This window comes from Primulina tabacum, chromosome 1 (assembly GCF_025594145.1).
Source record: "Primulina tabacum isolate GXHZ01 chromosome 1, ASM2559414v2, whole genome shotgun sequence".
NCBI lineage: Eukaryota > Viridiplantae > Streptophyta > Magnoliopsida > Lamiales > Gesneriaceae > Primulina > Primulina tabacum.
The window spans coordinates 17,088,172-17,102,100 of NC_134550.1; the positions used below are offsets into that span (position 1 = coordinate 17,088,172).

Consider the following 13,929-nt stretch of genomic DNA (forward strand, 5'->3'; position numbering starts at 1 on the left):
AAATATGCAAGTATGCAAAACATAATTAATTCATGCAATTAAAACATTTAATTAAAATACAAAAGAATTTAATAATTGCATGTACGTGGTTTGCGTGGACTTTAAAATTTTCGGGGCATTACATAAGCTCCTGGATTTTAGTCCAAGTAGCAAGTGTCTTCTTCAGCACCTTGACCTCTATTACCTCCTTTCTTGCAGCAGTCACCTCTCTCATAAACTCATCAGCCAAATCAGGACTATTATCTCTTGCCATTTTTTTTCTTAAGAATGACTATCTGGGTTAACCCATGTTCATATTTATAGATGAAAACCAGGGACCAAAGCTCGAGAAAGTCTTGACTACAGTAGATATATGAAACATCCCATATCTAGCTCTCATCGGATTTGTTACCATATATTGCACTAATTTAAGAAAAACCTTATTATGATATTCTGTGATTCTGTGTCAGAAGCAAAAGGTATTTTGTCTCATTAACAAAACAAGGCTTATTATATCTTCCAGTAGAAGCTATCAAGACGACTTCTCTTCTTCTGAATTTTATTCATCATTCATCAGTTATTTATCTTATTTAGCCAACAGTAAGTTATTTGCAGGAAAGCAGAAGGGAATATCAAGTACTTAAACTGAAATTTTATTAGAAACCATTCCAGTACATTAAACGATGCAGAAGTAAAAGCAGTAGATCAACAAATGCTCTTTAACAAGAAGCTTTACATTAAACTTTTTGCATTCAGTAATATCACCAGATCGTAGTATCTTCAGCAGGAAAAGGATGGTCTGCTTCGAAAAGATTCCAGCAAGCTTGGGTCTAGTAAGAATCTAGCAAGCTTGGGTCTTGTTAGCACTAATGTATAATCAGATACTTTCCAGGGCATCAGCTTCATCGATCAATCAGCACTCTCTTATTGCATTAGAAAGCCTCTGGAAAAGATCGATGCTACACCTTCGACTAAATGGAAGCAACAAATCTTTTTGATTGTTGACATTACAACTCCAGGAGTTTGATCCAAGGATCATTACGTAAAGAATGACATCTTCAAACTTCCTTCTGAACATTTTTGCTTCGGCCCCTGGATCAGACTCTAACTCTTCTTTAACTTGAGCTTTCATTTTAGATTATGAATGTTTAACTTCGTTTAAGTTGTGCAGGCATTTATAGTAATCTTCGGAAGACACAAAGACTCTTGCGACTGTTCATTTTCAACGGTTCAGATTGAAAGATTGCCAAAAGTCATTTGGTGTTTAATATCCACTTATTAGTTGCATTTACCGAGGGGGAACAGTATCTTAGTCAGACTAAGATTTTTATACCATTTTCGGAAAACAGATAGAGTATTTGTCTTTTCGATAAGACAACAAGTCTGCTGTTTGTCACAGTGCTCAAATATTTCAGCACTCTGAAACTTCCAGCAGACGTTATCATAAAACGACAAATCTTCTTTTGATTATTTTTAGTAACCGTCTGGACAGCCCGCCTATTTCAAAATTTTAAATCATTCGCGTCTCTGACAAACTTTGCAAGTCTTTTCAAACATTCAACCATAAACATACTGACACGTGTCCTTATGTTTACTTGACGGCTGTACATTCATTTTAAAATATCACCTTCTCATTTTTCAGTTTTACAGTTTCAAAACAGTTGCTACTCAGCTACTGCTTTCTCTTAATCATCTTCTATCTATTGCAAATTTTATCTGATCCTTTCATCGTAGAGAAATGGCCGGAGCATACACTCTTAATGCATATCAAGTCAACTTTGCTTCAGTTCTCAATATCAAAGATAAGAATCTTGTTAAAATGTTTAAAGACCTTGAGAAATCAGGACTTCGAAACTTCTTGGAAGCATCAGCTGTGATATACAAAAATGCTCTTCTGGATTTCTACGCTAAGGCAACTGTGCATGAAGGAAAGATCGTCCACTCTCAAGGAGATGCATCCATCTCCATTGATGCCGCACTATTGGGCGCAACTTTTCTCCTCCCACTTTCAGGTACTTCTGAACTATCTGATATTTCCAAGCTAGAAATGTCTATTGCTCTTAGCATTTTCTCAGCCACTAGAGAAGAATTGTCTCCTTCTTGCCACAAAAAGTTACTCAAAATGGAATATCAAATTCTGGCTGATATTGTGGCGAAGGCTATATTAGTCAAAGCTGGCACGTTCAACAAGTTAACAAAGGAGAAAGTTCAAGTGATGGCTGCCATCACTAAGGGAACTAAAGTGGATTGGAGTCATTTCATATTCAGAATCATGAAAGACATGGTCATCAAGAAAAGTTCTGGATTTGCTGTTCAGATCAGCAAAATGCTCAAGGATGCTGGTTTCACTTTTACAAGTGAACATGATGCTGTTTCGGTAACAATGATTGATGCTGAGAATGTACTCGCTTTAAGGCCCAAGCCAACCGTGGCTGAATTTGTTGCCTTGAAAAAGGAGATTGGAGAGACTCTTTCTGAGACTCAGAAACCTCAACGAAAGATTAAAAGGAAAAGAGTGATCGTCTCTACTGATTCTGATAAAACAGTATCAGAAGAGTCTGCTGCTGATGTTCAACCATCCCTACCAACTCCAATAAAAAAGAAAGCACAGACTATTCTTAAAATCAAGAAGACAGCAGCAATTTCTGAAATTGAGAAAGTGCCAATCAGACAGGTGTTTCCAGAAGTGGTTCCATCTGCACGATCCAATGCTCCTACTTCAGTGCAAGCTGCTGCATCTGTTCCAGCAACATCTTCTGCATTTCGACCCATTTTGCCTATCTCATCAACCGACAAAGGCAAAGGAAAGATGATTGAAGAACCACAATTTTTTGGACTCAGAACAACTGTGACCACAGGTGTTGATCTTCATTTGGCAGAAATAGAAAGCTCTGCCAATGATGACATGAATTTCTTTGACGAGTGGCACAAGGTCCGAATTTTTCATTCTTTTGCTTACTTCAAGACGAAAGGATCCTATGGGAAAATAATGAACGCTAAGAAGAGGGTCTTTCAGCTTGCCAAAACAGAAAATGTAATCGAGGCATTGCGTAGAAGAAGCTACATCCTCGAACAGCTGAAATGTCAGAAGTTGGAATCGGTTCTGAAAATTCTTAAATCAAATTTTGATCCTACAATTCCTACTGCTGTTCAGGATCAAAACGTCATTCTGATTCTAACTGACAAATTGAAACAGATGAGTGAGCAACTTCTTGATCAAGAAAAGGGCTTTGGCGAGCCAATTGAATATCAAGTCGGCCTTGTTCCAGACTTTCCACAGATCCAGACAGTTGAGGAACGGACTACAGCTTCACCAAAAGCTTCTGTTCTCAGTACTCCTGCATCACCAACAAGGCCTCTTCAGTCATCATCTCTTTTGTCTGTGCATGAACTGGCTTCCGTTGAAGAAGTCATTGAGTCAATTGTTCCCACGTCCCCTACTACTCAGGAAGCAGTTCCAGCTACTTCATTGCCACAATCACCCTCTCCAACCGCAGAACAACATATGGCAGAATCAGATGCTGTATCTCTTTTGCCAACTCTAGAGAAATTTTCTGCTGCTCATCAAGCTGAAATGAAATTTCTTATGAACCAGCAATCTGAACCCATAATTGCAGAACAATTAGCTTCACCTACTGCCGTTGCTCCAACAGAAGAGAACTTGGTCTCCAACTTGGTTGCTCCTGATGAAGAGATTGTTCCTACCATAATTGCTGCCGAACCAAATGGCTCTGCTATTCCAGATGAAACCTCTGCTGACCCTGGTCCTTCTACTGCTGTGATGGACACCACTTCCCTCACCACCAATCAAGTCTCTACTGCACTGATTGTCACTGATCCTGTTCAAACTCTCACGGACACTCGTGCTGCTGAAATGAGGCAACGCATGCTTGCGCGAACCCCCTCACCTGAATCAGAATCATTCAATTTGGAGTTTCAGATTGACGTTCTGCAAAGGGAACTCAATAACCTGTCTGATTTAGTCAAGCGGATGTCCTGTGAAAGCATATCAGAATTTAGTGGTGCCCAGATCTTCAGAGAACGAATGAGCAAACAAATATATAAAACGGCGGAACCCGTGGAGAAAATGCATGCTGAAACCATTGTTTTCAGACAAGCTGTATCGAGAAATCATAGTCACATCGTGCTTGCTCAAACTGATATACTAAATCGACTCACCGAGCATGATGATCTCATTCGATCATTTTCCACCTCCATGGAAGTAATGGATGCCAAGATTGACTCTCAAACTCAATCTCTCACTACTCTCAATGATCGTATCTCTACTCAAGCTCCGTATCTGGAGATGTTAACCAATGGCATTCAAAACTTGTCTGGAAGAATGAATGATCTTATGGCCCATGTGATTGCCGCTGATGCCAAAAAGGGGGAAGAAAAACGAAGAGATCCATCTGAAGCAGAAATAATTCATGCTTTAAATAAAATGCGTAAATGTAAAACTTACAGACCGAAGACGTGACTTTGTGAGCTTCTCGAGGTCAGTAGTAGTACAACCCTTTACAGAACCATTGCTCTGATACCAGCTATAGTGGCCCGAAAATTCATATTTGAAAATTTGCGGAAAAATTAAAAATTTTCACTTTAAAATAATCAAAATTTGCCTCATTCATCAAATCAACTGATAAATTAAGTTTAATATTCAAAATAGCAGCGGAAGAATTTAATGTTTGCAAAAAATCAATTTAAAATAATTCATCAACAGATAAAAACTGAGTTCGGAAAATAATAAATGCTAAAAATGAGGTCCTCGGGTTCCACTACTGCCGACCCAAGCTAGCTCACTGGTCCCCGCCCTCGGCCCCGACCTCATCAGTACCTACAACAATCAAGTCTAGTGAGCCTAAAGACTCAGCATGCATATATCGTAAACACGAGTAAATAATATAGTAAAATTTTCATGGGATAAAATATCATGTCATGAGGCATAATGTGAAAATAACTTGTCATGAGCAATTATAATACGTGCATAACTGAACTGAAAATCATAGTGAAAATGTTTGCTCCTTGGAGCCCTGTACTGAAATAGCATGTAATAATTTTCTGTTGAGATTATGGTCTACGCAAGTGGCCCCTGCACTGAACTGAACTGACCGGTAACTGGCGACCGGATAATACAATGCTCCCATGACCGGTAACTGGCGACCGGGTGAAGTAATGAACGTCTGATCAGACTAATGCCACAGTATACTGGGTGGTACATAACTGAACTGACCGGTAACTGGCGACCGGGTGAAATAATGCTCCCATGATAGTGAGATGGCCACGAGCAATATCGCATAAATCTCAAAAATGAATATTTTCTATGCACGTAATATAATTAACCAACATAATTAAATATGAACAATTTCGATCTTCTTGCTTTAAAATCATGTACTTGCGATATTTAAAAATACCTATATGGCTTGATTGAAGAGTGAAAGAAGATATAAACATGCCTTGGTTTGTTTTGACAGAAAACAAACGAAATAACGACGCGGCGCGGTGGAGACGGAGTGCTCTTCACTTTCTCACTTTTTCTCTCTTAATTCCTTTAAACCAAGCATGCACCATAATTATTATAATAGCGTAAAAATCGTAAACGTGATGCATGAACATTTAAAAATATCATGATTTGTGCTCAGGGCGCTGCCATGACCAAATTCTCACCCCGGGTGCAAAATGACCATTTTGCCCCTAGGAACCCAAAAATTTCCGTTTTACCCCTGGACCTCTAAAATTTACCCGAAGCTTACCAAACCCCTTAAAATGTCCCAAAACATTTTTAAAAGCATTCCTAGATGTAAACTCGAGCCCAATACCAAACTCACTCGATTCGTTTTAAAACTTAGACCGGAGTCCCGGTTTTAACCCGAATCGACTCGAAACCTAACCAAATTTCTCCCGACTTTTTACCACACTAATAAACGTCTAAGAGTCCTTAAAACCATCAAAACCAGACCCATATGCCCCTCGAACCAGCTCTGAAAATTTCTGGAAAATAAACAACTATAGCCTTTCGAAAACCCTACCGAATGGGTCGGCTTCTAACCAACCCCCTCTTAGCCCTCCCTAGGACTCTACTGGACTCAGTGACCCCACGGCCCCAACCCCAAACAGCCTCCACACTGGACACACATGCTAGGAATCGAATTTGCTCATCACACTACTGAACCATCCTCGGCCTACTCCCTTCGACTTGCTACTAAACCAAGACCAGCAGCTCACGGCTCACTCCTAACCCTGTTACGGACCCAAGTGGGTCAGCTGCTTGACTAGGGTCGAGCCATGCACCACTGCCCCTATAAAACTTCCGATCTAGCCACTAGCCATGCTAGGCGACCCCAAGACGCACGGCCCCTGCTACCAGCCGTGAAACGATCGAGGCACAGCCCTAGACCTCCATGATCTGCACAACACTCGACCCCTACCACGATACAACAGCGGCCTTTTGCACCAAAAACAATCAGAACGTGAGATGCCTTCAAAAACCGTGAACATGCAACCAAAAGAATAAGATTTCGTGTCAAAACTTCAACATAACGTTCACCCATGTTGGATCGAAAGGTTGCTATGCATTTACACACAAATGTACATAATAATGGCGTGAATGATACAAAGGAAAGAATACATGCGTGCCTGATGTTTTTGTGAACCAAAAGATGAAATGAAACACACGGCCGAAGGGGACTCTAGCTTGAATGGAAATGGAGGCACCGAATTCTTTGTTGCTGCAACTCACGAAGAGAATGGCTGATTGGAGGAGTGGGCGGCTGAGTGGAGAGGGGAAGTGTCGGCTAAATGAATTTAGGTTTAGGTTAAATTGTGCTTAAGTGATAATTATATAGTTAATAATAGGTTAATGGGCCTCAAGTTTCATTTTAAAGGTTTTAAAAGAGTTTTAAGCCCGATAAGTTTAAAAGTAGCCCTCTTAAATCCAAACTCACTTTCGAAAAATACTTCGTGTTGAAAAGGTTTGAAAATGATAGCCGAACCATTAAAAAGTCTTCCGATTCGATAAAATTTGCGTACCGTTAAAAATAAGTCCTGCGGATAAATACATAGAAAAATCCCATTATTTGAAAAATCCACTTAAAACACCATATATTAATTTATAAAAATTAATCATGTAATTAAAATAATTTTCCTGAAAATTCTCCGGTCTCCGTTCCTCATTCGAGCGTAAAATGCACTTAGAAAACTCTACTGCATGAATTTCAAAAATGTATGGAATAAATTCTACCATACATGAATTATGCATAAAAATAATTAAACACGAATTAATAAAATAAACATGCATTTATGCTTTAAAAGAATTTAATAAAATACCAATGAAAATTTATCAATTTGCATGCATGTGGTTCACGTGGACTTTCCGATTTTCTGGACGTTACAATCTCTCCCCCTTAAATTGAATTTCGTCCCCGAAATTCGCTTATCCTTGATAATCACAAAGTTTAAACTTAGTTCTAATATCCCAATGGTCACGCTTTCGCGGCGCTTCTCTGATAAAATAATAAATCTTAAGATGTCCTTATGTCTTCCTCGGTCCTGATTAACTCTACTTTCTAATCCTCGTTTGCGAATCGTAACTTAAAACAACTTATGGTGACTTAGTTCTATTCTACTATGAACTCGACTTTTACTTATCTCGCAATTCCTCATAATAGAAATGAATGTCCAAACTTATCGCACCTTACTTTTCTTATATTTTACCCCTAATATTCATCGAACTATTACATTAGCATTTATGCGATTCAACTTAAGAAACCTTAGCACCAAAAGTTACTGATCGACTTCTATCCTCGGTAAAACAATTAAATGTTAAACCTTATCTCAACCTCATAATAAGATTAGCCCAAGATCCTTGAATCGTATCTTTATCTTATGGCACCAAACTTACATAACTTAATTATTTACAAGTACATCCCAAATATTAAATTGTCGCAAATCTTAAATTTCGAGTAGTGATAATTCATAAAACCCATTTATACAATATCAAACTTCTACCTATATTTTAAAGCCTTTCAAGTCCCAATTACATGCTTAAACCATTTTCTTCCCAATTACAATATAGTTGAGGCCTAAGGCCCTTGAACTTTCCTCATTGAAACGAATGTCGCATTCTTACATATCCTCAATGCTTAATACATGCTAGCGTATAAAACTTATTAAATCATCCCATCGTAGCCTTAGAATAATTTTAATAAATCAACTTCACTTATAACCCGTAGAGTTCTAGAATCCCCATATCAAGGTTTTAGATTTCTTACTCGATAAAAATCTTAACATTCGACCATTGGTAACTTATGTTGAACACAACTAATAATTCCCTTTTGTTTTTATTTCACCCAAAATTTTCGTATGAACGCATATCCCCTAAATTTGAAATTCAAACTTACGCAACCCAAATAGTGTTGGATAACATAATTCCAACACACATATTCACTTATTCTCAAGTTTCTTCATGACTTACAAAAATTCCTCAAGACAAGGTGTCTACCTCAATTCTTACATGCGTCTATCAAATAACCTAACCATCAATCATACACAATTTTCTAGAAAATGAAATTCCAACAAAGGTATAAGTTTAACTCTTAAGATCATGATTAAAACTTATGATACACCAAAATTAAATTCCAAAAATTTTGTTAGCTCAATGTCTACTCTTATAACTTAACTAACTGATCAACTTCACCTTAAATTGTCATCATTTCAAATTCTTAATTTGCCACAACATTATTTCACTAACGCTTAAATTTTCACGTCTAAATTGATTCATCCTACAATGTCCTTGGTTACCATTCATTATAACATTATAACCCAAATATCTAAATATTCTATATCTCTTTCGAGCCTAAATAACCGAAAATTCCTATCATTTGAACCGTTCAATTCTCACTTACTACTAAATAGGTTCTCAAATTTATTAAAATTGTAAAATTAATTCTTACTTTCCTCGAATATCATCCAACTTTTCCCTAAATCTCGAAATTCCACAATTACCCATTAGTCCTCAGTATTCCCAATTTCATTTTATAGATTTCCCGCATCATAAGGTTCAATAGCCTTAAGTTTATTAAACCCAAAATTAATTCCCATAACACGTCTTACATTTCTATAAATACTTAAAATTCCAATTCCTCAAAAGTTTGCATTTAATCCTTAAAATTTTGGAAATTGCAATCTGACCCTTACAGTTCTCCAAATTTACATTTTGTCCCTACAACTCTTCGAAATTTGCATCATTGTCCCCATAAAATTTTCCATCTTTAACTCATTAAACTTTTAGACTCTCGAACTCTGATAGATATGAATTAATTGTGGCGATGAAAATAAAAACCAGCAGACCAGCAGCACTCTTTAAGAAAACAGTAGACAAAAAAAATCAGAAGCTACTGGTCTAGTGAAACAAAAGCAGTAGAAAGGATAGAAAAACAGAATCAATAGAAGATGTTGCCTAACGTGACTACTTTAAATGTTACCGTTAAATTTACCAAGTACTAGTATTAATTGTAGCATTAAATGCTATACATAGTCATTTAATTCACTTTACCGAGTTTAGTATAAAACAAGACTGATTGTTTTATAGCTTTTCTGCAAGAATTCTTTTTGGTAATAAAGCTGACTCTATCAGAAATCTGAAGACATCTTCTGATCATAAACGTTGAACTCAGTCGCTTATATATACATGGAACAAACCCTTACAAAAGAGAGAACTCTACGCATAATATCTTTTCAAGGATCAATGCTATTTCACTTAACGAGACAACCTCGAAATTCCTTGATAACTTTGAGTTCAACACAAAGAAAAGTAGCACACGCTTCATAGCAAATATCTGATCTTTTGAAGATCATCCTGTGCTACTGATTCTTACACTCTTCACAATCTTTTACAACACTTATACTTTATCAGGAAGAGCTTGTAATCTGAAAAGTCTTTTCAGAACCTTTTGTATCACGTACTTTTTGAGTCGAGTAACTAAGAGTTTCAGTAGGCAAAGGTGTAAGTCCTTCTGAAGTGGGTGTGTACAAGAGTTGTACTGTAATATCCAAAGTCTTTTAGTTATACCTTCTGGAAACAGGAGAAGGGGAGACGTAGAAGATTTCATCTTCGAAGTTCCATAAACACATACTGCCTACTGTTATTATTGTCTTTCACTTACTTCATCAGATTGTTTCCGCACCTATAATTGTAATCTAGGTGAAGGTATACGCAACAAGATAAACTACTATCTCTAACAGGATTTTAGTACCTCATCAAAAGAAAGGAAAAACGAGTAGAGTTTATTCACCCACCCCCCCCCCCTCTAAACTCAACTTCGATCCTCAACAATTGGTATCAGAGCAGGTTATTCTTGTTCGTGAAAAACTACAACAGATGGCACACTTTAGCAAGATCCCTATGTTCTCTAAGGAAGATTTTGATGATTGGAAGATTAGAATGCAAGCTCATCTTGCAGCACAGATGATGACATGTGGTATGTCATCACAGATGGTCCATTGAAAATATTAAAGCCTAACACAGCTGTTGCTGTTACTGAGGGTGCATCGCAGATGGTTGAAAAATCAAGAAGTGAATGGACCAGCGAAGATAAGAAGAAGGCCAACCTTGATAATGTTGCAAAGGATATATTTTATAAAACTCTCGACAAGAATACCTTTAGAAAGATTAAAATGTGTTCTACTGCAAAAGATATTTGGGAAAAGCTCATCCAGATATGTGAGGGAAATGAGCAAACGAAAGAAAACAAACTGTCTGTAGCAATGCAGAAGTTCGAAAATCTAAAAATGAAAGTTGGTGAAACTCTAAATGAGTTCGATGAAAGATTCAGTAGCTTGGTAAATGAGCTAACAGCTCTGGGTAAAAAGAACATAGCAACAGAGAAATAGCTCTCAAGGTGATGAGAGCCTTACCCAGAGAATGGGATGTAAAAATAATGGCTATGAGAGTGTCCAAAGATCTAAACAAGTTGGAACTGCACGACTTGTTTGCAGACCTGAAAGCATACGAGTTCGAACTGGAGGTAAGAAGTGGAGAAGAGCCCTCAAGTCTACCTACCAAGGCTCTTGCTGTTACTGCTACTGCTACTACCTCTTCTACTGCTGCTACAGCTGTACCTCAAGCATTACCTACTGTGATAATTGACAGTACATTGGAGAAGACTGCTGAACAAATCAGTAGTGATGCTATGTCCTTGTTTGTAAAGAAATTCTCCAGGTTCATGAAAAAGAACCATCGAACTTATAAGGGTCCCAATCGCAACTTCAAGAAAGATTCACCATCTGGTGATACGGGATGCTTTAACTGTGGAAAAATAGGTCACTTCATTGCTGATTGTCCTAAACCAAAGAAGGATGACCAGAAGAGAAAGGATCACAAGAGGAATGACAAAAAGTCCAGAAGAGATCGAAAAGCAATGATTGCTGAAGAAAGAAAATCCAAATGGGCGGACTCCAGTTCTGAGTCATCTGATTCAGAAAGTCATTCCAGTGACAGTGATGCAGAAGAAGTTAAATGTCTCATGGCAAACACTGATTCAACCTCGACATCTGGAGAGGTATTTGATTTTGATTCTAACGAATTCACACGAACTGATCTGGTTAATGCATTACATGACATGGTAGAAGAGTATTCTAGACTTTCTCAATCATTCGAAGAAGTTAAGATCGAAAATCAGAACTTAAAGGATCAGAACAGTAAGTTAACTTGCTTGCAAGTAGACAACTGTAATGATTTACAAGTTGAGATGAGTAAATTAAAAACGGAGAATGAAAGAGCAAAAGCAGATTACCAGAAGATGCTTTCTGAAAACCAGAATTTATCACTACTGGTAAATGCTTGGAACAAGTCTTCTATTTCACTGGAAAATATGCAAGAGTTACAAAAACAATCTGGAGACAGGAGTGGTCTCGAATTTTGTAATAATGAAGGCACCTCTGAAACAAATACTAAGCCAAAACTGGATATGTTCAAAGGGAAGTATATTCATTTTGTGAAATCCAGCGTGGTACAGAAACCAGAAGTACCTACTGTTTCAGTAGAAAGGAATGTAAATCAGATGAACAGAAGAATGCACTATGGTCTGGGTTATGTTAAACCTAAGGAAAAAGTTGACCAGAGTTCTAGAATCATGAGTGGATTCAACTCAGGAAGACAACCTCCTATGAAGGTTAAAAACTACCAGTACTATAATTCTAAACCTGTTCAGAAGAGATACAGGCTGGACAACAGAAACAGAAGGGAAGAACAACGTACTAAGATGCACAATGTTAAAAACAACAGACCCTTTGTTGCACACACTTCCATGGATACCCGAAGTACAAAAATTGTACAAATGTGGGTCCCCAAAGGACTGATAAGGCTTGGACCCAAATAGATTTGGGTACTAGATACTAAAATTTGTGTTTGCAGGAACAGCAGAAGAAAACAGAAATCAGTAAATCTACATGGTATCTGGACAGTGGATGTTCCAGACACATGACTGAACAGAAAAACCTACTCTCCGAGATAATGAGTTGCACTGGACCAAGGATAACTTTTGGAGACAATTCAAAAGGTAAAACCGTGGGTAAAGGTAAGATTATCCATGGTAACATAACCATTAATGATGTGTTATTAGTTGACAACCTTTGTTACAATCTAATTAGCATTAGTCAACTATGTGATAATGGTTATTCTGTAGCTTTTCAGAAGCACTCATGTGTAGTTAGAGATTCTGCTGAAACTACTGTATTAACTGGAAAGAGAGAAGGCAACACCTACAGAGTCTCTTGGAACTCAAATCATGTCAACACTCCTACATGCTTAGTTGCCTCGCTTAGTAATAAACACTGGCTATGGCACAAGAAATTGAATCATCTGAATTTCAAGTCAATCAATCATCTCAAAAAGCAGAATATAGTTGATGGCCTACCTGATATTAATTTTGTTAAAAACCATGTTTGTTCTGCTTGTCAGCTTGGGAAACAGATAAGATCTAGTTTCAAGAACAAAGATAGCAAGTCAACTTCAAGATGTCTGGAATTACTGCATATGGATCTATTTGGTCCAATCTCTATCATGAGCTTAGGGGGAATGAAATATACTCTTGTTGTTATTGATGATTTTTCTAGATTCACTTGGATAATATTTCTCGCAGGAAAAGATCAAACCAGTAGCCTCCTGATCAAGCTTCTGAAAAGGATTCAAAATGAAAAATCTTCTTTCATCATTAAGATCAGAAGTGATCGGGGTACTGAGTTCACTAACAAAAATCTTGAGTTATATTTGGATGAACAGGGGATTCATCATGAATATTCAGCTGCCAGAACACCTCAACAAAACGGAGTAGCTGAGAGGAGAAATAGAACTCTAAAAGAAGCAGCTAGAACAATGCTAGCAGATGCAGACATCTCTCAGCGCTTCTGGGCTGAAGCAATTAACACTGCTTGTTACACGCAAAACAGAATTATGGTCAACAAAAGGCACAATCAAACTCCGTATGAAATATGGAAAGGGAATAAACCCAACGTATCTTATTTTCATGTGTTTGGTTGCAAATGTTTTGTACTAAATAATGGCAAAAATCACTTAACTGCATTTGACTCAAAATCAGATGCTGGATTTTTTGTTGGTTACTCTGCTATAAGCAAAGCCTTTAGAATTTTCAACAATAGAACTCTTAATGTTGAAGAGTCGATTCATGTTGTCTTCGATGAAGACAGCAGTGCTCCTGAAATATCTAACACGTCAGATTTAAGTAACAGGTTAGACAGGATCCACTTGGAACTGGACAGTGAAGATAATGTAGAAGCAAACATCAAGGATCTTCAAAATCCAGAACCAGACATTCCGATAGTGGAACCAGAATTACAGACATTAGATCTGCCAATACCAGCATAAGACACTCAAGAACCTACTACTGGTTCCGTCGAGAACAATCTCAACATATCAAATCAGGAAGATATCCT

General features: G+C 37.5%; 1 long non-coding RNA gene across 1 annotated transcript; it reads right to left on the reverse strand.

The window, feature by feature from the left end:
- Positions 1–4,616: 4,616 nt before the first annotated feature.
- On the reverse strand, positions 4,617–5,868 carry LOC142518316 (uncharacterized). The gene is made up of 2 exons (XR_012813520.1): positions 5,436–5,868; positions 4,617–4,816 (listed from the first exon to the last, which is right to left on the reverse strand). It is a non-coding gene; the product is annotated as an uncharacterized LOC142518316 (long non-coding RNA).
- Positions 5,869–13,929: the final 8,061 nt, after the last annotated feature.